The 26,319-nt window shown below is 45.9% G+C and overlaps 1 protein-coding gene across 3 annotated transcripts in view; it reads left to right on the plus strand.

Annotated features, from left to right (window-relative positions):
• Positions 1–26,319, plus strand: part of CAMK1D (calcium/calmodulin dependent protein kinase ID) — a 433,233-nt gene that overhangs the window by 183,746 nt on the left and 223,168 nt on the right. The window contains exon 1 of one of the 3 annotated variants that reach the window (XM_055331922.1): positions 6,199–6,394. The exons of the other annotated variants lie outside the window; for them this stretch is intronic. The gene's annotated coding sequence lies outside the window, so the exon portion shown is untranslated. Of the gene's footprint in view, positions 1–6,198; positions 6,395–26,319 lie in introns of those variants that run through there. 3 annotated transcript variants of the gene reach the window in all.

Here is a 26,319-nt window from a genome sequence, read left to right on the forward strand (position 1 = left end):
CTGGCTGGCTGGCTGTAAAAGGATGTACTGTTATCAAAGATTTTTGCCTTCAAGCTTTTGACAACAGTGACTTTCTTAATTGCTTTTTTATTTTGTATTTTTTAGGATATATTTACTTGGAGCTTTGCAGGAGAATATTAAGTAAAGGAATTAAAAAAAAAAAAGGAATTCACACCTATCTACTGATGAAATGAGTTAGTTTATTGCAAGTCAGTATAACATAAGTGAATATTCCAAAGAGGGCAAAACCAAGCAGCCAAACAAATACAAATCTGGGTAGTTCAGTACTTATAATTGGCAGGGCATTTGGGGATCTCCTTTTGTCTCTTTGCATGGGTTAGCCACCTGCAAGGCCCAGAGCTCGCCAGATGTATACACTAGTGACTGGGTGGGGAGAGTCCCCTAGCTGGTTTGGCCACAAGTAGCTGGTGAACTTGTTAAGAATAATGATTAGGCACTCTACAGATTTAGCATCATCCCCAAGGGCTTTTAGTCACAGAATTTAAATAGGCACACCCATGAGAGTTTGCAGGAAAACAAAGAGAAACCCTACTCTCAAAAAGCCACCCGCTAATTGTTTGGGGGGAATTTGTGAAGATATGCAAAACATCAGCAGGGACCTCCGAATCCCTTGCCAGATTTAGTAAATATTGAGTCAGTATTGGGGCGCTTGTTTTTACTAATTGACAAACCAGGAGCCCTTGGTCTCTGAGAACTTCCTGTTTCTTTCATGCGGGTCTCTCTCCTGGCCACAGTGCACCTGCTCAGCCTCCCTGTCACCCCGAAAAGGAAGTAATAGAGAAAGCAAGCCTCTCCACTGCTCTGGGCATCCCTGCCTCCCACCCCACACAGGACAATCAATTTGCCATTTGCCAAGGCTGCTCAAGAAGTAACTAATGCTCCGCATTAAAGGAGAGACGGTGCTATCGATTTAAGGTGCCTCTCGTGTGTCATTTTTGTCACAGGGAAGGGGGTGTGTTAAATGTGACCCAGAGCTGTTGTTTAAGAGACTTGTGCACTGTGACTGGAGGCCGGCTGAAGAGCATCCCTGCAGGGAGTGGCTGTGCCTCCTGGGCAGAGGGCACTTTGTATTTTGTGATTTGCATGTTTCTCTTAAATGGGAGAAAACTGAAGCATTTGGGGGCAGCAACAGGAGAGCTGCTGACATTAAAGTCTGGCTTGCCCAGGCAGGAAGGGGCAAGTGAAAAATCTCCCCTAACCCTCTCCTGCCAGTGGAAAAGAAATGAAAGGCATCCTGAGTGTTAGAGAGGTACTTTTTTTTTTTTAAACCCACCCCTCCCAACTGCAAGTAGCTTCAGATGGGGGTGGAGGGAAGCAGGAAATGGCAATTTTCAGCATTTACTGCTTCCGAGGAGGAACCAGAGACTTTAAGGAAAATCAGGCTCGTGGGAACATTTGTGCCCCTTCTTTGCAATTACTTAGTAATTTCTGAGACTGGGTTTTCTCTGGCCAGAACATCCTGTAAAATGTAGAGTTGCCAACCAATATTCTGGCATAAACCTTCTTTTAAAATGCCCTTTGCATAAATAAATAAATAAATAAATAAATAATAAATAAATAAATAAATAAATAAATAAATAAATAAATAAACAACAAAAGTAAGGTAAAATGCCCTTTTGCAATAGAGATCTGCTGTAGTACTCTGATGTGCCAAATCCCATAGCCAGGGGTGAGGGGAAGGCGGGGGGGGGGGGGGAGGGGAGGGGATGAGAAGCAATGGGAGCAAATGAAAATTCTTTGCAAATTATAATAGGCTAAAAAAATGCAATTACTCGCTGATTCTTTTTTTACCACCTTTAGTGAAGCCTCTCAGCTTGTACAGAGTATTTGTCATTTTCTGCAGCACTTTTTGTATCATATTAGGGCACTGAATACTTTGTTTCTTGCTTAGAGTTAATTATGTGCATACTTAACTTCTCAGCTACAGTCCTTTGGTGCTGGATCTTTTCTCTTTGTTTCTCCCATGGCACCAAGGAGAGTGCTTTATTCATAGTTATTGTTCCATTATTATTGTTGAATGAATGCACTTTTACAAAACATGGGTATGATTTGTTTTGTTTTTTTTCAAATTCAGCTCCTAATGAATTAATATATCTAGCTGGGCAGACATAAAGCTGCCATTTGTAGAATAAAAGAACTCTCCAAGTGACGAGAATCGCAGGACCGGAATATTTTGCAACCATAAAGGACCTGAGTGATTTTAATTCAGCCTATTTATCTTACAGTTGAGCAGCTATGGCTGATGGAGACCAAGTGCCTTGCCCAAGGTTGCAGAGCCAAGTAGTAGGCGAGTCAGCCCCTTGATCTACTTGGACGTTGATGGGTCTCCTATAAACTGACTTTGCTGGCGATTGTTTTAGCTACTCCTCTGGTGCACTTACATTTCTTTATGGCCCTGATTTCCTCGGGGAAGATATTTAATTGATTTTTAATTTTATCTCCTGTGAATTTGGGGCTAATGAATTGCATGTTTTCTTTGTCTACTTGGTCAACAGTCTTCATGCCACCTTCAAGGAAATCCCCCCCCACCCCACGGCAGTCTATTATTCTCCCCATATGAGACGCAGAAGGGTGGTGGATTAGGGACGTTATGCAGGTAGACAGTGGCCAGACCATAAGTGACTCTAGGACTCTGACCTCTAATCTGCAGCATCAGGCCAGGGAGCAAATCAAAAACCCCTGTGGCAGTTGGCCCTGAGTGGTCAAGACTTGATTAGTTATTAGCACTTCCCTAACTTTTGTCTTTGTACCCAGGGTAGGGCCAGCCTGAGACCTCAGCCTAATGTGCTCCCTAAACCAGCCACAGAGGATGCCCTGCTTCTAGTTAGGCCGACTACAGCCTCAACATGCCGGCAGCCTCCAACCCAGAGTGGAGCCTTCCACTCCTCTGCCTGCCTTTGAGTCTCTGCCAAACTCAACCGATGGTGGCTGAGTCTCTTGCTCTGGCAAGCTCTGAAAAAGTAGCCTCTGCTTTCCTCATTTGGGAGGGCTTCCCTCACCTGGAGAAAGATAGAGAAAGAACACCAGCCCTGCCAACTCCTCAGTGTTCTCTCTGGTTATGATTGGGGAACCAGTAATACATCTGCATAATAGGTTCTTTTTGTTTGTTTTGTTTTGTTTTTAAAGCCCATTTGTTTCTTTCTTTGCCCAAGGAATGGGTGTAAAAGCCTTGGTCGATCACGCTGTGTGGCATTCCTCTGACCTGTCAATGTGGTGACCCTGCCAAGATAGGAAAGGAGGTTGATGTGGCTCAGAGTCATTACCTCAAGGTTTTCTGGATGCTCCTAAAACTTCCATTTAATAATCTCTCTAGAATTTTCAAGGAGGATGATAACAGGCATCATTGATCCTTTTCTGGAATCCATCCTTTTCTCTTATTTTGGGAATCAGGACTTTTCTTATTCTCCATATTTCCCAGTATAGATTTAAAAGTCTGAAATCACAAATCAGGTTGACAGTTTACCAGCCAGGGGTCTCCTTCTTTTGAATGTCAATAATTAAAGAGAGAAAATTATCTTATTTTTCAGGACCATCTTGCGTGTCAGTTCCCTGTAAGTAGTGACATCGCGAAGGGGGTACTTGGCCAGGGTTGGGGGGACAGGAATCGGGCCTCCCAGGTGTCTGTCAGCCTAGTCCTACCCCCCCAGTCCTCTGCAGTGACCACTTGGCATTTTGTCAATGTTGCACGAAGTGTGCATGCGGTTGTCAGGCCCTCAGTTGTAAACATGTTGATGCCATGAGCCCCTGTAACAGGGATAGAGAGTTACCATGTGTAAGGTGCTTAGTGCATGGCCTGGTCCGTAGCCGTGGCTCAAGGTTTGCAGCTGCTACTGCTGTTATCAGTCGATGTCGGGGGGCTGGTACCGTCTCTAAGTCCAGTTTGCTTCGCCCCTTCCCTTCCTTGAACACACGGAGCTCTTTCCTGCCTCTGGCCTCCACTCACACAGTTCCCTCTGCTTGAGACCTCACTCTCTTCTTTCTGGCCGACTCATTCTCCTCTGTGTCTCAGATCTCTCTGAAATGCCACTTTCTGCAGGAAGCCTTCCTAAACCCCCGTCTAAGTTAGAGCCTCATTTTATTCCCTTAGACTGGGGGTCAGTAACTGTTTTCTGGAAAAAAAAAAAAAAAACCAGTAGTCAGTGTTCAGCCTTGCAGGCCATGCAGGCATCTGCTCAACTCTTCAGTTGTAAGGCAAGGGCTGCCATAGATAATATGTAAATGAGGAGGTGGGCTGAGTTCCAGTAAAACTTCATTTATAGAAACAAGTAGTAGATAGCTGGCCATCGTTTACCAACGCGTTTAAGAGCACTGTGTAATTTCTCTGCACAATAGGATCATGTGATTATTTGCTTATTATCTCTCTCCTCCCTGTGGACTGGAGCTTGTTAGATCCAAGTGCTGACTGATGTCCATTCTGCGCCTGTAGGACAAGCATAGTGCTGGGCACCCAGCAGGCACTTAATAAGCATTTGCTGAATGACTGATGCAGTAGACGTGCAGCAGGCGTTGAGGTGCGCCTTCTGCTTCCTATCTGTCAGCAATACACTACACTGTCCTGGGTCTGTCTGCCAACCCTTTCCTGTATCTCCCAGCTCTGAATATTTCTTCTGAATAAAATCCTCTGTGGTCTTTGGGCTTGATTCGCCTCCCCTCCAAGCCTAGATCCTTCCGGACTTATCTGTCTTCCCAAGCTCAAGCCACTCAATTGGTAATTACCTTTGGTCAGGCAGTTGTGGTGCCAGATGGGGGTTTGTGATCCCTTCTCTAATTAAAACCTGAGTGAAGTTATGTGTATGCCATCATGAGAGATGAGCTCATCTTAAGAGTCTTATGGCATCCACATACGGGGAGGAACGCTTGGCCGTGTCAGACTGTCATTAGTGTGATTTGGGGGGAGGGAGAAAGAAAAACAGCCACCAAGCATTTCGGGTCTACGCCAAGCATTCCAAGATGCAGCTATTTCTTTTCTACCAAACGAGTTTGTTTTGTTCAACCATGCGTAAGTCTATAGGTGTGATCCTTATTTTTATAGGCGACTAATTGCAAAGTGACATTTTTAGATGTGCTGATCTCAGTTGTATTTTTCTTGCTTTAAAAATGCCTTCAGTTGAGGCTGTCAATGCTTCTGAGTCTCCATAGAACCAAAAGTTGGAGGAACGTGGAACCACCCACCAGCAGAGCCAGTGAGGATGGACTTTCCCGATGGTAAATTTGCAGGGAGGCAGTGAACTCAGGCATTTCTCAATGTCTGAGATGTAGAAATGTTTCCTATGATCAGGAGGTCAAAGGCTACTTTTAGGTTATTAGCAGTTTGGGAAATGCATAGTTTTTCAGACACTCACTTTCCTGCTAAAAACAATTTCCAGGAGGTTGATCCTGTGATCCTCATCTGCACCAGCCTGCTCAGTGTTCATGGGGTTCCAGGAAGTGGCTGACTTAGGTGCCTAGGCAGCCTGATGTAGCCACGCCCAGGGGCCCGGGGCCCCAGGACTCTGGGAGGAGATTCTACTGGTTTCCACTGCAGAAAGCAGAAACTCCTGAATATGCACAGAGTGAGCACCACAGGGTGTCTTAGCTGGGGCTGCTGTCACAAAATACCACAGTCTGGGGGGGGGGGGGCTTAAGTAACAGACATTTATTTCTCATAGTTCTAGAGGCTGGAGGTCCAAGATCAAGGTTATCAGATTTGGTGTCTGGTGTCTAGGAGAGCTCTCTGGCTTGCAGACCTTCTTGCTGTGTCCTCACATGGCTGAGAGAGAGAGTGGAGGAGAGAGAGGAGAGAGAGAGAGAGAGAGGAGAGAAGGCAATCATACAAGAGAACATGTCTCTTCCTCTTCTTATAAGGGCCCTAGTCCCGTCATGAGGACCCTACCCTGATGCCCCCACCTATACCTACTTGCCTCTAAGCGGCGCCACCTCCAGTACCATCACATGGGGGGGGGGTCAGGGCTTCCGGATGTGAATGTGGGGGGCACAGCCAGCCTATACCAGAGAGGTTCAGGTACTGGCACAGTTGGAAGTGTTAGGGAAGCAGAACTGCCAGGAATGATTCTCGGAATGATTCCAGGGAGAGTCCCTGTTTGCCAAGGCCAGGAGGCGGGGAAGGATCAGGAACACAGAGAATGATCCAAATCTGGGGATTTCCTACGATGCTGAGGCTGTGGCATCAGCCCTGCTCCTTGCCTCATGAACTAGGGCCTGCTCCCCAGGACCTGCAGCTATGGTGGCCAGTACATCAAGGACCATTTTGAAATTTTTAAATCGCTTTCTGTTTGCGTTTGTGTTTTGTGAATCAAGTCCAGCCAGCATATGCCAGGGGCTTGGAGCCTCAGCTCACAGGGGTTCCCCTCTACCATCCGGCTGCCTCTCCAGGGTGAGTTCTGCTCTCTCCCATCACCCTCTGCAGCTCCCATCCCCACCCCACACCCTCGCCCCCCACACCCCTATGCTGGCTCAGGCATGGCTATGGGGAGGGGAGGGAGAATCAGGGCCTACAGTGGAGGTGGAAGGGGGTCACTGGCCTAGGATATTTATGACAATAAGAAGCAGATGACAAACACCATGGATGGCAGATTGAGAAAGAGACTGTGGAAACAAGGGGAAACTTTCCTCCCTGCTTTTTGCACAAGGGTCCCTGCTTTTTATTTTACACTGGTCTCTGCAAATTTCATGGCTGGCCCTGGATGAATGTCATACCTCGGTGACTGTGAGTAGTAGCCTCCACCTCACTTCATCCACCTTCCTTGTCCTCTAGGGTTCAGTACCTGTTGGGCAGAACCAGCCACGGGGGAGTCTGGGAAATGTAGTCTGGGTAGGGCTCCTCCTTGGCAGGCCTAAGACCACCTGTGCAGGATGGGGACGAGGGAGCCAGCAGTCCTAAAAAGGGAGATGACCCAGTAAGACCCCAGAAAGGGGGAGCAGGGAGCGGGGAGAGTGTGGAGAAATTTGGGGGCAGGGTTGAATTTATCCCCAAAACTTCCCTCTGTAGCCTGTAGATTAGTGTTGCTCAAACTTAAGAAGCAGTAGGGGAGAGTATCTAAAAATGAAGCTGTGTGGATCCTTACTCCTAAAAAGTGTGATGTTGAAATCCTGTGGTGCAGTTCAGAATTTAATTGGGGGTGGGGGGTGGAGGTGGGGGTTGTTTGGAAACCCTGTCTAAGGCATGATTCACGCCTATCACTAGTTCCCTGGACTCTGGGCCTCCAGGCCTCCTGTCCCACTCACCACTTGCATTTTTTTTTTTTTTTTGGTCCAGACCTGACTTTCTTTTTTCTTTTCTACATTTTTTTCTCGTGGCTATTGTCTTTGTCTTCATGAACTTCCTCCATGGTCAAGGAAAGCAGAGTATTTTCTTTCCTGGGAGTATTACAGCAAACTTAGCATGTTGAAAGATAAATGTTGAGAGGAGGCTGCGAAGCTATCCGTTGGGGTCGGGGGTTGAATGCATTCAACATTTATTGGGCCCCTACAATGTCCCAGTTAGTGGGGATGTTGAATTCTAAATACACACCTCGTGCTTTGCAACTTCGGGGGCGGTGGGGGGGAACCTTAGCACTGATCCCCTTGCTTGGTTCCAACAGTGGGGAGAACAGTATCTATTTGTACAAAAACAAACACTTCTGCAGATCACACTTGGGCTCTGTGGTGACTGCTCTTAATTTCCTGAATACAAGGGGTTGAGCTGAATCTGTAATAACGTCCATGGTTGGGGGAACATCTGTCACGCCCCTGCTCCCCTTGAGAACAGAATTCAGCTGTGATGTGATGTTCCAGCTGTTCCAGCTCAGGAGACTTCACTTTGAACTTCCAGGAATTGAGGCCAGGCCATTCTCCTGGTGGCATCCTGCAGTTCACAGCTCTGCTAACTCAAGGTCGTTGGCCTGTGGGGTTGAAAGTCTCCTCCCACAGAAGCATTTACCATCTGGAGGGAACAGGATTTCCCTTTCTGGGAGATACTTCAGTAAATGAGGGGGGTGGTTCAGAGTAACAGCCATAGAAGGGGGCAGCTGTGACCTACACTCTGAGCACAGACAGGTGTCCTTCTGGTGACAGAGAGGCATGTCTGTGACCCAGGTGTTCGCTAATTCACGGTGTGTGGAGAGAGCCAGCTGCTTGTAAATTGTAGCTATGCCAACTTTAGATCCTTGATTCCTTCATATCCTTGGCCAGTTCTGTACCAATTTGCCAGTTCTCCTGGGCTGCCATCGGTGGGTATTCACCATCTACTATCAGCTGTTCTCTCTCTCTCCAAAGAGAAAGGAAGCTTGCTATTTGCCGATATCTGTGCCCTAACCAGATCTCTGGGAGGTGTACAGGCAGACTGGAGACATTGCAGGTTCAGTTCCAGAGCACGACAATGAAGTGAATATTCCAGTAGAGTGAGACAAATGAATGTTTTGGTTTCCTAGTGCATAGAGAAGTGGAATTTATACTGTACTGTAGTCTATTAAATGTGCAATAGCATTATGTCTAAAAAAACAATATACAGGGGTGCCAGGGTGGCACAGTTCGACCAAGTGTCTGACTCTTGGTATTTTGGCTCAGGTCATGATGTCAGGGTCGTGAGATCAAGCCCCACATCAGGCTCTGCACTCAGCGAGGAGTCTGCTTAAGACTCTCTCTCTCTCTCTCTCTCTTCTGCCCCACCCACCCATGCTGTCTCTCTCTCTCAAATAAATAAATCTTAAAAAAACAATATACATACCTTAATTAAAAAGACTTTATTGCTGAAAAAGGCTAACCAACATCTGAGCATTCAATGAGCTGTAATCACAGATTGCAGATTCCCGTAACAGAATAACAGTGAAAAAGTGAAGTACTGTGAGAATTATTAAAATGTAACACAGAGACATGAAGTGAGCAAAAGCTTTTGGAAAAATGATGCCAGTGGACCTGCTTGCTCCGACGTTGCCACAAACCTTTAATTCATAAAATATGTGATATCTGCAAAGCATAATAAAGAGATGTGCAGTAAAATGAGGTATGCCTATATTCTATCAAAACACCTGGGGCAGTTACCTGGACATAAAATTGGTGCTGCCATCATTATTGAACAATAGCAACGGACATTTGCCAGCACCAAGTGCGTATGTTGCCATGCTAGACTCTGTAGAAGAGAAGCACGGGCACAGTCCAGTCTCTCAGGAGCTCACATCAACACTATAGACCACATGGATTGCAAGTTACACAAAGTCTTGCTATGCGAGCACTGCAGTCCCATTTCTTTGGTGAAGGATAATCGCTTATTAGCTCCAGAAGGACCTCATTCATGCTTGATTTTCAGTGTTGCCACATGAAAGCAATAGCTAAACCTGGGTCCCTGCTGTGAAAATGAAAATACTCGAGGATATTCGATTGCTTTTCCATTATTCATGTGCATCCGTGGTAGACCATCATGGTAGCGCATCTGCTCAAAGCATGTGATTATGTGTGGGCTCCCACTTCAGCTGAGATTGTTTCATTTCCTACAGCTGTTCTCCAGCATGATAAAATTTGAATGATGCAGACATTTTGCCCATAAAGAGCTCCCAAGATGCATCAATTTGTGCTTCATCCAAAGAGGGAACCGAAGGAAACAGATGACCTAGAGAACCTGAGGAATCTTAGCTAATATTTCTTGAGTACCTGCTATGTGCTGGGCACCCTTCTGTGTATCTCAGGAAGCAAACTTGTTTTCAGAAGAAAATGGAGTGTGTTTCAGGCTAGTCTACTTCCTGCAGATTTAGAACACCCCACTGAGAAGCCAAATCCCTGGATACTCTTTTTTGAGTTTGGCATAGTCTGATAAATGCTTATGTCATAGAGTAACACTGAAAGCAAATGATCTTTGGAATACTGTCTGGGTTGTAGGGATGAAGGCTAGATGGAAGGACTGACGGAGGAGAAAGATACTATAGTGTCAGGTTCCTGAAACTTTTCTTTGTCAACTGAACTTCTTGCTTTTGTCCAGGGGCAGAAGCAAGATTAGGCCAAGGCAGATTAATCTTTGAACGAGGGGCTTGTAAATGACAGACATACTATCTGCTCTATGTGCAGTAACTGGATATAGCAAATCCCTTTTCAGTAGGTCTACAAAGACCAAAATATCTCAATATATGTGATGTGATGTAATCTCTGTATTTGGGGTGGGAGGTGAGTAAGCAGAGTATAGGGAAGACAGCTACCTTGGGATCAGCAAAAGAATGTACCAGTATTCATAGGATTGAAAAAGGGGATGCAACCTCCCCGTAAATTAAAGAAGGCGATAGATGTGTCTGAGGATTCTCTGGGTCCACATGGTCCCATGGCTAATGATAAATGTTTATCATCATCATTTATTGAGAAATAGTGGTGACTTAGTATCTTTTTTGGATTAGTTGGGCAAATCATTCTGTTTTCTTGAGTTGTAAGATTATGGGTCAGGTTTTGGGTTAAAGTGTTGGAAATAGAAGGGCCTCCCTATCCTTTGCCCTATTTTAAGAGTTGATTAGGGAAGCTTCAGTCAGTTCAGGTAAGATGCTGCTGTTCCCTAGATCCTTGTTTAACAGTTGTGGTCTTGGGGCCCCTGGGTGGCTCAGTCAGTTGAGCATCTGCCTTCTGCTCAGGTCATGATCCCTGGGGTCCTGGGATTGAGCCCCACATTGGGCTCCCCGCTCAGCGGGGAATCTACTTGTCCCTCTGCCTCTGCCTGTTGCTCCACCTAGTCTCTCTCTCTGTCTCCCTCTGTCAAATAAATATATAAAATCTTAAAAAAACCAAAACAAAACAGTTGTGGTCTCCTAGAGCCCAGATGGGGTGGCATGGGGCTGCAGAGAAGACACAAGCATCTGGCTCACTGGATCCTGGGAGGTTGCATGACTTCATTGTACCCAACTGGCATCACAGGAGTAGGAGAAATCCTCTGACCAAGACATATACAAAGTAAGAAGAAAAGCCCCAACCTTTCACTCTGCAACTCTTCAGTGTTTCCTCCTTGTGGAGTCCCTTTCCCAACAAGCCCTTCCATGGTAAAGACAGGAACGGGATCAGGAGAGGTCGGGCAATGCCGCCACTTTGGCTTTGTCTCTCCAATTAGAGATGCTCACATTTGATGAGCACTTGTGAGCTCTTGCCTTTAATGATATAGCTCTCTGGGATCCCTGGGTGGCGCAGCGGTTTGGCGCCTGCCTTTGGCCCAGGGCGCGATCCTGGAGACCCAGGATCGAATCCCACATCGGGCTTCCGGTGCATGGAGCCTGCTTCTCCCTCTGCCTGTGTCTCTGCCTCTCTCTCTCTGTGACTATAATAAATAAATAAAAATTAAAAAAAAAGAAAAAAAATGATATAGCTCTCTGCCCAGAAATATTAACACAGTTTCCACATGGGCTCCAGGGAGAGGGCTGCAGTCCCTCCAGTAAGATCCCCCATGTCAGCCTCTGGAGAGGAGAAGAATGTCAAAATTGTATAAATTCCTTATTATCCACCAGAAGATGCTTGAATGCATGCATAAAGGCAAATGAGTGGCCTGATTTTGTAAGAAAATAGAGAACAATAGAAGGCTGTAAAAGCATTAGGTCTAGGGGAAAAAAAAAAAAAGGAGAATTACTAAAGTAGATTTGATTGTAGTTCCCACCTGCCGAATAAGCAGGAAGCTAGGAAGGTGCCCCCAAGTGAGTAAATGTTCCCTTTGTGATGAATTCAACTCAAAAAGAGACTTTCAAAACAATGGATCCTACATTTTCACTCAGATGCTTTATGTAACTCAAGGAAAACTTAGAAAGAGTCTCTGCAATGCATTCATATTCTGTTTTTAATTTAGTTTTTTTTTTTTTTTTAACAAAATATAGAGGGGTTGATGAACCTGTGTTTTGATTTGGAGGAAATTCCAAGCTCCTGTGTTTAGCAAATGCTGATCTAGTGAAATGTGGTAGCCTCTCCCTTTTAGCAACCACAGTGTCTGATAATGAAAGAATTTTCCCCGATTCCCTGAGCCATACAAGCTGTTTGCTCCAAAATCTTCAATTCCTTTATTAGTCTTTTCCGGCATGAACTTCTACCCACAAACATTCTATGTCCTGTAAATAGTAAATAGTGTGAACAAGTTTTTCTTTTATGACCCATCTTGTTCCATTTTGTTCTGGCTGATTCTTATCTGACAACACATGGGAATGCACAGGCTCTGGCGCTCCCTTGAGTCTCACGTGGTCCCTGACCTGGCAGGTATGTGGAGTGATGGGGCCTCTTCCATGGGGGTCTCCATTCAGTCCTTGAAGATACAGGTTGAAGTCTTGAAGTCTTAGAAGGGCTTTCTTCCCACAACCTCCTTAGGTCATTTCAGCCCAGCTGGTGTGCATCAGGCGCCTGTGGCCTGGGAACACAGCTCTTAGGAGAGAATAAGAAGTCCCCCTGCCCCTGGGCCCTGCCAGAGGAATGGGACTGCTCACAGGAGGTAGGACTTCAGAATCTTCCAGAACTAGGGAAATGCCTACCTATGATTTGAAGGACCTCTCCCAGGATCCTGTCTGCCTTTCCATACTTTTGTGAAACTCCTCTTTCATGTGACCAGTTCTTTATCTGAGCAAAGTCTGATAATAATAAAATAACTGGAAAGCTCATTATGAGCTCCCTTGTTATCATCATTCACAATCTCTTGTTTACTTCACTAGCAAAAGCAATCCAAGGTAACGGGAATCTCTTCAGCCAACTATTTTCCGAAGCCAGAAAAGGTGTGAAAACAACCCCAGTGACAGGAAGATCCCTGCATGACAGAAATTCTTTATGTTGTACAAGAGAGAGTGGCCTTCCGAACACAGGGTGGGTTCGTGGGGGACCCTTGGAGTTAGAGCTTCATCCTCCTGGATAGCAGGTCCATCTTATGTTGTGAATTCCTGGAACCCCAGAAACACCTCTATGTGAATGGAAGTCGGAATCAAAAGTTTGCCTATTTTTTGAGCACTTAGTAGACATTTCTTTGTGGGGCACCTGCATCATCTGTGTCCAGCTTGCTGATGGCTGGGTGGGTGCTGGGCCTGCACGGACGTGTGGAGGCTGTCCACTGCACACCCTCTGCCGTGCAGAGATTTGGAAGTTCAGGATGTCTGAATACAGACTCGTGCTGCAGCTCCAGCCCTGATTCTGCCTGTGAACTGTACCCATGCATTTCTCTCACTGCTGGCTTGGTATCCCCCAATATATGTCCTGCGATTACCTCAAGCTCAGCATGCCCAAATGCCTTATCCCCCACCCAGCCTTGGCTTTTCCTGCTGTGTGCAAGTCTCAGTTGTGGTGGTGGTGGGGTGATGCCACTTGCACAGTTGTCAAGGCCAGGAAAACCTGGGAATCACGTTTGGTGCTTCCAAGAGAAAAAGTCACAACTCTGCCCCTGCCCACTGGTGCAGCCATGGACATGATCCTTAGGGCACCTGGCTTCAGCCTTCGAAGTGTCTTAGGTTTGTCAGCTTTCTTTCCCCACCCAGCACCATCATCATCCCTGATGTGAACAATTGAAACAGGTCCCCTAGCTGCCTTGCCTTCCTTCTCCAACTCCTCCTTCACGTTTTCACCCATGTAGGACTTTCCCTGAGAGCCCAGCCAATGCGTGGGCTCCACCTCTCTGAACTCATTCTCCCGTCTTTTCTGTGTGAATATTCTCACACTCAGACCTGATTACGCCACCCCCTTCTGGACACAGTCTTCACGTGTTCCTCCTCCGTCTCTGGAATAAAGGCTGAACTCCTTACTTTTGCACGTCAAACCAGTCATAAAGTGGCCCCAAACTGCCTTTCTAGTCCTGTTGTTTAGCCCTGCCTGCCTTGGAATACACATTCTTGCTGTGGCTTACCGGCTGCACTTTCCATTCCCAAAATACCCTGTGCCTGGAGTCCCCCTGGGGCTTTGCATTACCTTGGTGCCTAGAGTGCTCCCACCTGCCCTCAGAGTCACTTTCTGCTTCACAACTCTCCTTACATGGCCTTTGGGACAGCTGGCCAAGTCTGCAGGCAGCACCGGTGAGACCTTCCCCTGTGCCCCTGGGAGTGTCCGTAAGTGCCTCTCATGGTGGCCTTTGCTCCAGTCACTTTCCATCATAAGGCATCACGAATCCCTTATCTACCCACCTGCCTGCCTTCTCAGGTGGGAGGTGTACCACGTGGGCTTGGGATCATTTCTCACGTTATGTTCAAATTCTTAGCACCCAACCAACCAAGCCAGTGTCTGGCGCAGGATCATTTCTCAGGGTGAACACATGCAGCAAGAGAGACAACACAAGGAGATGGGTGTGCGCAAACAAGTCAGGCAAAAATCCCGAGGCTGGTAGAAACTGGGCACGGGAAGCAGTACAAGTGCCAGCGTCTTTGAAGATGATGGATGGTAATAAATAATGAAATGAAACATATATGGTAAATCTTTGATGCATTAGCAAAAGTGCTTGTGTGGCAGCAGCACAAGGGAAACTGAATTTCTGTCTCCTCCAAGGTGTAATCAGTGTGCTTGGCTTCTCTGGGGAACTTTCTGGAAACTCTTATTTGATGCTATTCAAAGGATTTCAGGAATTTGAGGGTCAGTCTTAATTATCTCGAGTTGATTCATTCCTGAGAATAGAAATAATTTACCACCTGTTGCTTGCGAGTAGTACTTTGAGCATTCCTAGGGATTGCTTCAAACGTTTCCGGTTCCAGTGAAGTGTCAGGAGGCGCGTTGTTGATCTGTTGTGTATCTAGGGGTGCTGAAAATGTGCAGGGGGTGAGTCCTAGTTGCAATGGAAATATTTAAGAATGGGAGAGGGGTGTGCCTATGCTGCTAGTGCCAGGTGTTTCCAGACTTGGTTGATCCCAGAATCCTCTTCCCTGGACACTAGTGCACCACAAAACCACACTTTGGGAAACCCTGACCCAATGTGATATTTTCATTTTGCAGAGAAAACAGGTGGGGCCCAGACAGATGAAGGCCGTGAGACTAAGAAGTGATAGTGCTGGGACCTGAGCCCAGGTCTCCTGGCTCCTAGGTCTGGGTACCTCCCTGTGAACCGCACGGCTTCCCATGTAGGGTGAGAAGGTGGAGAGAAGTGTGTGTGTGTGTGTGTGTGTGTGTGTGTGTGTGTGTGTGTAAGAGAGAGGAGGGCAAAGACACACACACACTTTGGCCAGAGCTGGCCCTGGGCAGGAACTTACTCTGCCCACTTATCAATGGCATTTCACCCCCGGCTACCCATGCTTCCCAGCACCCGGTGATTTCAGGCCATCAGGGGTCCACTGTGACCCCCGTGGCTCTTCTCTCTCTCTTATTCTGTGACCCAAGCGGAGCTTCTACAGTCAAATTCCTGTTCACTGCCTTCCAAGGAATGATCCAAAAGAGAGATGCTGTCAGGAGTCAGCTGGTGAAGGTGGGCACAAGGGAGCGGCCGCCACTGGGGCAGATGTACCATGACCACGGTCCTCAGAGCCCACAGCCCGTGTGGCCTGTGCTTCTGCCTCAGGCCTTGGCTGCCCCTGGACATGGCTGTTTGTGGCCAACTCCCTCCCTCTCCAGTTGGCAGGGAGCTCTTGGAAACAGGAGTTATTGGGAAACCAGAGTAAACAGGCCGGCCTCTCCCCGAGGCCCTGGGCCTGGAGGGGCTGTGCGTGGATGCAGGTGCTGGGAGCCACAGGGCAGGATTGGGCCTTGCCTGGTAACCCCTGTCCTGACTGCCAGGGACCAACTGAGGTCAGAGAGAGAGACCCTCTGCTGGTTTCTCAGCCGTGTACCTCAAGGTGCGAAGCCACCAGACTAGCTCTTCCTCCAAGTGAAAGCAGCAGCTCCGTCCTCATTTCCACCTGAGCCTAGAGGGTGTGACTGACCAGTGTCCCGCAGGAGAGGGACCACTAGACCTCAGACCCCGGGCCCTCTGACCCACGTGTTGCCTTCTCTCTGCCCCAACCCCCCTACCCCCCAGAGCCCCATGGAGAGGCGGAGAATCCATGTCTCCGAGAGGCTGGGACCCCGGATGACTATGAACAGGCCAAGCTCTCCTCTGCATTTAGGCTCAGCTCAGCTTGCCCTGAGGTTCTCCAGACAGCAACCTCAGTAGATTTGGGCTTCACTCCCAGATCTGCTGGACAGTGGTGGGAACCCTGGGCTGTCCTCACAGGGCGGAGTTGCTAGTGGAAGGCAGGGTTTTTTCTTTTTCTTCCAGATTTTAATTTAAATTCTAGCTAGTTAACGTAGAGTACGATGTTGGTTTCAAGAGTAGAATTTAGTGATTCATCACTTCCATGCAACACCCAGTGCTCATCCTAATGAGGAAGGCAGGGATTTTAACTCTTGGCTCCCTGATAATTTTGAGTGCGGAAAACATCCTTTCCTGCCAGGTCTTCGTGCTACTCCTCGATTCAGGCCGGCTCAGAGGACTCACATTGTTCTATTTCATGACTGTGGTGTGCATGACCATGGCTTCCATTTACTGATTCCCTATGGGGTGTCAAGCACCACGCCAAGCACCTTGTGGATAAGAGCTTTTTAAACCACTGCAAGGATGCTGGGGGTTAGATGTTATCATACTCATTTCATGGAAGAAGAACCTGAGGCTCATCTTGCCAGTGGTCTGGCAAGGAAGGAATTAAAGAAATGGCAAATACTCAAGCCCAGTTGAGTTCCTGTAGCCCAGACTCATACCTACCTCCCCATAGAGCCAATACCCCTTAGAATGGACCAGTTCTTTTTTTTTTTTAAGATGTTATTTATTTATTCATGAGAGACAGAGAGAGAGAGGGGCAGAGACACAGGCAGAGGGAGAAGCAGGCTCCATGTAGGGAGCCCGATGTGGGACTCAATCCTGGGTCTCCAGGATCACAACCTGGGCTGAAGGTGGCGCTAAACTGCTGAGCCACTCGGGCTGGTCAGAATGAACCAGTTCTTTGTTCCTCCTAGCTTTATGGAAATATAAGTGACATGTAACAAGTTGAAGGTGTATGACATGATGGTTTAATACACGTATATATTGTGAAATGATCACCACAGTAAGACCAATACCTCTCTCACCTCCTATAATTACCATGTTGTGGCGGTGGTGGTCAGAACACTCAAGAATTAACTAACCCTCTAAGCAACTTTCAAGGATACGGTATTGTAAACGGTAGTCATCACGCTGTATGTTACATCCCCAGGACTTAGTCATCTTACGACCAGCAGCGTGTGTGCTCTGACCAGCATCTTTCCATTTCTCCCACCCTCCAGTCCCTGGCAATCACCACTCTACACTCTGTTTCTCTGGCTCTTTTAGATGCTTCATGTCAGTGAGATCATCCAGTATTTTGTTTTTCTCTGACTGACTTGTGTCACTTAGCATAATGACCTTGGGTTTCATCCATGTTGTTGCAATGGCAGCATTTCTTTATCTTTTTTTGGTGGCTGAATAATATTCCACTATACACATATACCACCATTTCTTTTACCCATTCATCCATGGATGGACACTTAGGTTGTTTCCATGTCTTGGCTATTGTGAATAATGCTGCAGTGAACACAAGACTACAGGTACTTTCTCAGGCTCCTGAGTTCATTTTCTCTTGTTATATATTTGGGAGTAGGATCACTGGATCATATGGTAGTTCTAGTTTAAATTTTTTGAGGAACCTCCATACTGTTTTCCATAATGGCCATCCAATTTACATTCCCATCAACAGTGCATGAGGGTTCCCTTTTTTCCACATCCTCACCAATGCTTGTTATCTCTTATCTTTTTTTATACTTACTAGCCATTCTTTCAGATGTGAGGCAATATCTCACTGTGGTTTTGATTTGCATTTCCCTGATGACCTGTGATGTCAAGCAGCATGTCATGTACCTGTTGGCTGGGCCAGTTCCTCCTTATCCATCTGACCACTGATGAAGGGGAGAAGAAATACCTGAAACTCAGCAATAACAGAGAGCCTTGCTGTCCACTGCTTGACTAGGAGAAATGAATTCACTTGTTTTCCTTTCCGTAAAGCAAAAGGGAGGGATGGTTGAGGGGGGACGTCGTCTTCCCCCTTGAAAGGCTGATGCAGTGCCCATTTTGCGGGGTCAGGCGATATGACATGGTGGTCAAAGAGAGGGTCTCAATCTGCCTGGATACATAAACTGAGGGATCAGTTTAGTTCTTCTCTCTGTGCTTCAGTTTCTCCATCTGTACAAGGAAACTAGTGCTTCTCTTGATGACTAGTGTGAGATTAAATGGATTGATACTCATGAAACACCAACAACAGTGCTTGCCTTGTGCATGCTCAATTAATGTTATCTACTTGCATTAGTTGGCATTTTCTACATATTATCCTTTGTTTTTTTTTTCTCCCATGTTTCTGTGCTCCAATACTTCTTTAAATAGTTCTAGAAAATCACTAGTTCTTCTGCTAATATCCTGTACCACTGGAACCAGCAAATGTGAAATCTTATGAGCTGATGATTTTTGGAGAGAGGGAGTTTATTTATTTTTTTTAGAAAGAAAGAGAAAGAGAGTGAGAATGCAAGTGGGGGAAGGGACAGAGAGAGAGTGAGAGAGAGAATTTTAAGCAGGCTCCATGCTCAGCAAGGAGTCCAGGACAGGGCTTGACCCTGAGATCATGACCTGAGCTGAAATCAAGAGTTTGGACACTTAACCAACTGAGCCACTCAGGCGCTCTATTCAGGGAGAGGGAGTTTAAAATGAGGAATCAAAAGCTCTGTGCTGTGATTGGACATGTGGGAGCTCTTGCACTATTTTGCATCCTTGACAACTCTAACCTCTGACCTCCGCAGCAGAGGATGTACCCAGAGGTCATAGCTATTTGCAATGGTTCCTAAGGTCAACAGAATCATTTTGCAAATGAAATCTTCCAAGACATCATCAGGGTTTGTATCTATCTTTGGAAGATGTGTGTTAAAGACATTATTGTAGTGACGAGGTCTGTGGGATTGATGAGAAAATAGTGCCCTGTTTAGTCTCTCCTGTCCATCCCTATGTGCAGTGCTTGGCCAAATCACTTGCCAACCAGGATGCCAATTGTGTGCTGACAGCACAAGCTGGCAGGGTTGGTGCTAATCCTGCTGTCCTTCCTCCCTGGGTGACCTTGGGCCCTGGTCCCCACCTTGCTGAGCCTCACTTTCTTGTCAGTAGTAATGTGGAGATCTGGGAGTCAGAGATGCAATCAAACTGACATGAGAACATCACTCAGAATAAAAATTGCATTCTCTTGGCCTCAGACTTCCAGGAGCTCATTCAGCAGAAGCTCCTCATTGGCCTCTCTCCACACTACTGCACAGTAGGGGGAGCAGCCATGCAGCAACAGAGGACCTGGGAGATGGATCTGAGCACACAGCTTAGCCCCAGATGGGGCTCTTGTTTCCTTGGCAAGTGCATTCTGATCCATCTGCAGCCAAGACCCGCAGCTGTCCTTCAGGGTTAGAGGTTGCAGATTGGGCTACAGAATTCAGGGATCAACCAAAAACTACTAGAACTGATAAATTAATTTAGTAAGATCGCAGGATTCAGAAGCCAATGTACAGAAATTTGTTGGATTTCTATACAGTGATAATGAAGGAGCAGAAAGAGAAATTAAGATAATAATCTCATTTACAATTGCACCGAAACGAATAAAATACCTAGGAGTAAACTTAACCAAGAGGGGAAAGACCTGTACTCTTAAAACTATAAAATACTGATGAGAGAAATTGAAGGGGACACAGAGAACTGGAAAGACATTCCATGCCCATGGATTAGAAGATCAAATATTTTTAAAATGTCTATCCTACGCAAAGTAATCTACACATTTAATGCAATCTCTGTCAAAATACTGACAGCATTTTTTATAGAGCTAGAACAAACAATCCTAAAATTTGTATGGAACCACAAAAGACCCTGAAGAGTCAAAGAAATCTTGAAAAAGAAAAAAGAAATCTTGAAAAAGAAAAACAAAGCTGGAGCTATCACAATTCTGATTTCAAGTTATACTACAAAGCTGTATAACCAAAACAGTATGATATTGCACAAAACAGATACACAGGTCAACAGAACAAAGAACCCAGAAATAAACCCCCAATTATATGATCAATTAATCTTCAGCAAAGGAGGCAAGAATATGCAATGGGAAAAGACAGTCTCCTCGACATATGATGCTGGGAAAACTGGACAACTACATACAAAAGAATGAAAGTGGACCACTTTCTTACACCATACACAAAAATAAACTTAAAATGGATTAAGGACCTAAATGTGATGGGACGCCTGGGTGGCTCAGGGGTTTAGCGCCTGCCTTCGGCCCAAGGCATGATCCCAGAGTCCGAAGATCGAGTCCCACATCGGGCTCCCTGCATGGAGCCTACTTCTCCCTCTGCCTGTGTCTCTGCCTGCCTCTCTCTCTCTCTTTCTCTGTCTCTCATGAATAAATAAATAAAATCTTAAAAAAGGACCTAAAAAAGGACCTAAATGTGAGACCTGAGGCCATAAAAATCCTAGAAGAGAACACAGGGCAAGTAACAACTTCTGTGGCATCAACCATAGCAACTTATTTTGAGATACGTCTCCTGAGGCAAGGGAAACAAAAGCAAAAATAAACTTGAGACTATATAAAAATAAAAAGCTTCTGCACAGCGAAGGAAACAATCAACAAAACTAACACACAACCTACTGAATGGGAGAAAATACTTGCAAATGATATATCTGATAAAGGGTCAGTATCCAAAATATATAAAGAACCTTATAGAACTTGACACCCCAAACCCAAATCGTCCAGTTATAAAATGGAGCAGACATTTCTCCAAAGCAGACATCCAGATGGCTAACAGAAACATGCTCCTCATCACTCAGCATCAGGGAAATGCAAATCAAAACCACAATGAGGTATCACTTCACACCTGTCAGAATGGCTAAAATCAGCAACACAGGAAACAACAGCTGTTGGCAAGGACATGGAGAAAAAGGAATCCTCTTGCGCTGTTGGTGGGAGTGTAAACTGGTGCAGCCACTGTGGGAAACAGTATGGACTTTCTCTCAAAAATTAAAAATAAAAAAAAATTACTACAATCCAGTAATTGCACTACTGGGTATTTACCCAAAGAATGTGCAAACACTGATTTGGGGATCCCTGGGTGGCGCAGCAGTTTGGCACCTGCCTTTGGTCCAGGGCGCGATCCTGGAGACCCGGGATCGAATCCCGCGTTGGGCTCCCGGTGCATGGAGCCTGCTTCTCCCTCTGCCTGTGTCTCTGCCTCTCTCTCTCTCTCTGTGTGTGTGACTATCATAAATAAATAAAAATTTAAAAAAAGAAAACACTGATTTGAAAGGATATATGCACCTCTGTATTTATTGCAGCGTTATTTATAAAAGCAGCCTGTGTCCATCAATAGACGAATAGATGAAGAAGAAGTGGTATATATACATAATGGAATATTACCATAAAAAAGAATTAAATCTTGGGGAACCTGGGTAGCACAATTGGTTAAGTGGCCAACTCTTGATTTCAGTTTAGGTCATGATCTCAGGGTCGCGAGATTGAGCCCTGCATTAGGCTCCACACTAAACATGGAGTCTGCATGAGACTCCCTCTCCCTTTGCCTCCGCCCATCCTCTCTCTTTCCCTCTCATTAAATAAATAAATAAATAAATAAATAAATAAATAAATAAATAAATAAATAAATCTTTAAAAGAATTAAATCTTGCTTTTTACAACAGCATGGATGGATTTAGAGAGCATAATGCTAAGTGAAATAACTCAGTTCAGAGAAAGACAAATGCCATATGATTTCACTTAGGGGGATTTTAAGAAACAAAACAAATGGACAGAGGGTAAAAAACGGAGAGTGAGAAACCAAGAAACAGACATTTAACTTTAGAGAACAAATTGATGATCACCAGAGGGCAGGTGGGGTGGGGGTGAAACAGGTGATGAGGATGAAGAGTATACTTACCTTGGTGAGCAATGAGTAATGTATGGAAGTGTTGAATCACTGTATTGTACACCTGAACCTAATATAACGCTGTATGTTAATTATACTGGAATTAAAACAAAAAACCAAAAATAAAAACAAAAGGAATATAGGGGTCCGTGTAACCCACTCAAAGGTGTAAAGCCAAGTTCCCTGGTTGACTTCTCAGGAACGAAGCTCACATTTTCATCTCCGTCCTCTGTGTGTAGCTTCTCTGACTCAATTTTCTATTGTTTCTAAACTCAGCAGGAGAGGAAAGGGACGTTTGTATGGGTGCCCCCAAGCCCAGGAACACTTAGGCAGCACTTGGCATACAGTGGTTGACATCCAAGATAGCAGTGGTGGCAGAGGACCGGACTTGGAATCATGGTGATGGTGCTTACAGCTGCCATCCGTACCAGGTGCATCCTCCCTCATATTTGTGACATGACACCCGAGGCCCAGTATTTCTCATCTGCTTTTGTCATTATCCCCAAGAGCTGGATCTTCCCAAATAGATGAGGGAACAAACTCTTAGTGATCATGCAGCCAAAGAATTGGCTCCACCCAGTGAGTGGTAGTGAGGGAGAAAATGTGTATGCAGTCATTCTACCCTTAAAAGAAGGGAATGGAGTCAAATCTCTGGTGAATTATACTTTGGGGGTCATATCAGGGCTCCCCATTCCTGGGCCCCCAACACCTGTTTGGCGTAGGAATGTCTTCAGACGGGGAAGAACAGGTTTCTAATGAACATTTCTTTTCTTGCATTTCTCTTTCTTTCCTTCTTTCCTCCCTCCCTGCCTCCCTCTTTTCCTTCTATCTTTCCTACTTCTCTTCCTTCCTTCTTTCCTTTCTTCCTTCCTTCTTCCTTTCTCCTTCTCTCCCTTCCTTTCTTCCCTGTCTCCTAGTCTCCTTCCTTCCTTCCTTCCTTCCTTCCTTCCTTCCTTCCTTCCTTCCTTCCTTCCTTCCTTCCTTCTTCCCTTCTCCTTCTTTCCCTTCCTTTCTTGCCTATCTCTGAGGCTTTCTCTCTTCCTTCCTTCTTTTCTTCCCACCCTCCCTCTCTCCCTTTCTTTCCTACTGGGCTTTAAAGCCAAGCACACATTTATCCCCCACATGTCCCATTCCCTCATCAGTGAGGATACCCCAAGGCTGACGGTACAAGAACCTTCTAATAAACTACCCAACACACTGTAAAGGGTAAGCTGCTCTTGAGAATTATGGGTTTTGCAATGAGAGGAATTCAGAAAACCTCCTAGGCCATTTAGTGATGTGTTAATTTTCCAGGAATATCTCCCCTGCACTGTTCACGTTCACTGAGCATCCCTGAGCATGTGCTGCCTCCACCACAGACACAAAAGCATAAACCTTCCAGCAAATGCCTGGCATGCTCTAATTACTCTGAGGATCCGGAGCAAGTCACAGCTTTGCAGATTGCTCAGATGTATCATGGCACTTTCCTACCCAAACACAAGGATACTTCTGCTTTTACAACTGACGGGAATGCAAACCCAGAGGACGCTTTGTATTTTATTTTTTGGGTAGGGGGGAACCTGAGATTTCATAGCAAAATGGAACAGATCTATGAGAGGTAATATACAGACACCGATAAATCCATGGAACCCATGGAACTAATAGCAGATTTACATAGTTTACAGCGTTTTGCTATTTGTGTGGAGAGATTTAAGATCATCAGGTTTTAAATAGTATTTTTTTCTTCTTCCATGCCTCATTAATATTTTCACTAAACTGGTAAGTTGTGTTTTACAACAAAAATCCAGCCCCTGGGCCTGAATGGCAGCTGTCAAGAACCAAGTAAATCAGAGTTAGGAATTATTCCATTTATTTAACAATGTCATAGACAAGATCTTGTGTTAAGATTGCAGAACATTTACTTATTCAAGATGTCCCTGCCTCTCCATTCCTTTCTTTTCCTCTTCAAACATAGGATAAATCAAGTTTTTGGGCTACGCCAACTGGAAAAGGCATCATGGAGCAATGATTACATCTGTTGGCTTCAGTGCCTGCCCTCTGGAGTTCATATCAGTGTGTAATCTTGGGCAAGTTATTTCAGCTCTGCTAGTGTCAAGTGTCTCATGGGAGAAATCACAGGGGTGGTGTAAAGAGTAAAATGCAATAATCTCTGCAAGGCGCTTGGGACAATGCCTGGAGTGCGTAAGTGCCAGTAGCAGCTGTTTATCATTATTGTTTTTATTATTGTTGCTTTACTTCCAAGTCCTGGTGTTCCAGGCCCTTGCCCTCTAGCCAAGGGAGCTCACCAGTAGACAGACATTTATTTGTGATGGAGATAAGGTCAGAAGTGTTCTAGAAATGGGCATGTCAGGGAAGACCAGACCAGAGGTATCTTAAAGGTTCAAGAGGGAGGAAATGATCGCCCGTCAGACGCTCTGGAGAGTTTGAGAAAAATTAAAACTAGACAGTGCCAGTTGAATTTAGGGACAGCAAAATCATCTGGTCCCCATATGAGCCATTTTAGTGAACGGGTGGGGACACAGCCCAGTGGTGTGCTGGTGAATGCCCAACAAGGGGCTCTCTTCTAGTATCTACCGACATCAAGGTGTAGACTCCCAGCATGGCTGATTGAAAGCTTGAGGTCGCTGGATCCAGACTGGAAAGAGATGTTCACAATCCTGACCTCAAGGTGGAGATGGGCAGCAGATGGCTTTCATTTTCAAGTTCATACGCTTTGTGTAGAATGGATATAAACGAGGCGGTGGTACGTATGCTGTGTCAGTGCTGCTGCCTTCACTGAGTCTGGGTACTGACATGTGGCCTTGATCCCTTCTCTCTGGGCACACCCCGGATTCTAGGAGGCTTCCCGTGTTCTCAGCAGACCTCCTTCTGTCATCCGCCGCTCAGAAAAACCTGCTGCCTCTCCCAAATCCTAAACATATCATTGCAAATGGAAGAGTTTGGGGATAAGAGCCGGTCCGTCTGTCTCTAACACATTTCAAGGCAGAGTGTGTCCCGATCCACCGACACCAGTCTTCGGGTCCACTTGGCAGGGATGATCGGCAGTGGAAAAATGACTCAGTCTTGCTTTGTGTGGCAGCCCGGAAGGATGATCCGACTTTGGACTCAGAAAGCAATCTTTTGATCTTAATGTGGCTTCTCAAGTACACTTCTGTTATGTGAATGAAAATATACTGTCCAACTGACCCCACTTTTTCTGTCTACGTGGTGGTTATAAGTCTCAATTCAAAATTATGCATAGACTTTCTGACTGATACATCAGTTTCCTGTCAGTTTGGTTAACAGGATTCAAGACCCGAAAACCCCAGGGGGAAATGAAAATAACAGCAAGTACTTACAAAGCACTTATAACATACAAGGCACTCCTATAAGTACTTTACGTGTCAATCTAAACAAGAACCCTCTAGGTCTCCATTTTATTGAACTGAGGCACAGAGATATTTAGTAATTTGTCCAGGGTCACGCAAGGATCAGAACCAGGATTTGAATATAGACCTTTGGTTCCCAGTGGTCTAACCACTACCATAGGCTGGTTCCTAACTGGTGAGTTCCAGAACTTAGAATGAGACCCTGAATTGTTGCAGAGAACCTGGAAGATTCCATTTATGCTGCAAAACACAAGATCTCTGCCTGTCCTGGAAAGGATGCAACAGAGGCCATCCCAGGACCATAAGAGCCTCCTTCCAACAGGAAGCTCTACTGCCTCTGCTTCTGCAGCTGTACTGCCTACATCTGGTTCTTTTGGTTTCTGGAGACTTACTCTGTGATCATTCTTGCCCCAGACCTCTGCTTCCTGGTGAGAAGGCTCAACCCTGGCCCTGGGATCACACGTCTGACTACCTGCCCAACTAATGGACCCTACCCTTCCTGTATCCCTAATTCCCTGGATACTTCAGGAGGATGCCGCCTGAGTTTCTCTTTGCCCCCACGTATCCTGATAATGCCTCATTGCCCCGCTTGGCTGGGCACTTTGTGTCTGAGGCTAGACCACTAAGAAGCTAATTAAAAGGGAACTGGGATGCAGTAGCTAAAAAGTTATTCCTCCTAAGACTCTCCTTGGCTCTTTAGTACCTTCTGAGAAGATGAGAGGCCTCTGCCTTCCCCATTCCCTCCTCCTTGGGCCTCCAGCAGATGCCCCTGCGAGCCGCTCTTTGAGAGCTTCAACACTCTGAGCTGGAGAAGAAATGACAAGTCACCTTCAAGGTTTACAAAGAGGCCTCACTGAAAAACAAAGTCTCAAGGCAGAGGGATGGAATGATGTCCCTTGGCATTTCCCTCTGTCTGTGGTCTGAGGTCTGGTTTTTATAATGTGGCTTTAAGGGTACCCTGGCTGTATCAGGAAGTTCTCTGGATCCGGGGAAAAGACAGCTGATTTTCCCCCAGTCGTCCTAAGTGGAGGAGGAGGACCTTTGCAGAGAGAGAAGGGGAGGTAGTGTGTCTCTCCTGGTACAGCTCCGG

This window comes from Nyctereutes procyonoides, unplaced genomic scaffold, assembly GCF_905146905.1.
Source record: "Nyctereutes procyonoides isolate TBG_1078 unplaced genomic scaffold, NYPRO_anot_genome, whole genome shotgun sequence".
Lineage (NCBI taxonomy): Eukaryota > Metazoa > Chordata > Mammalia > Carnivora > Canidae > Nyctereutes > Nyctereutes procyonoides.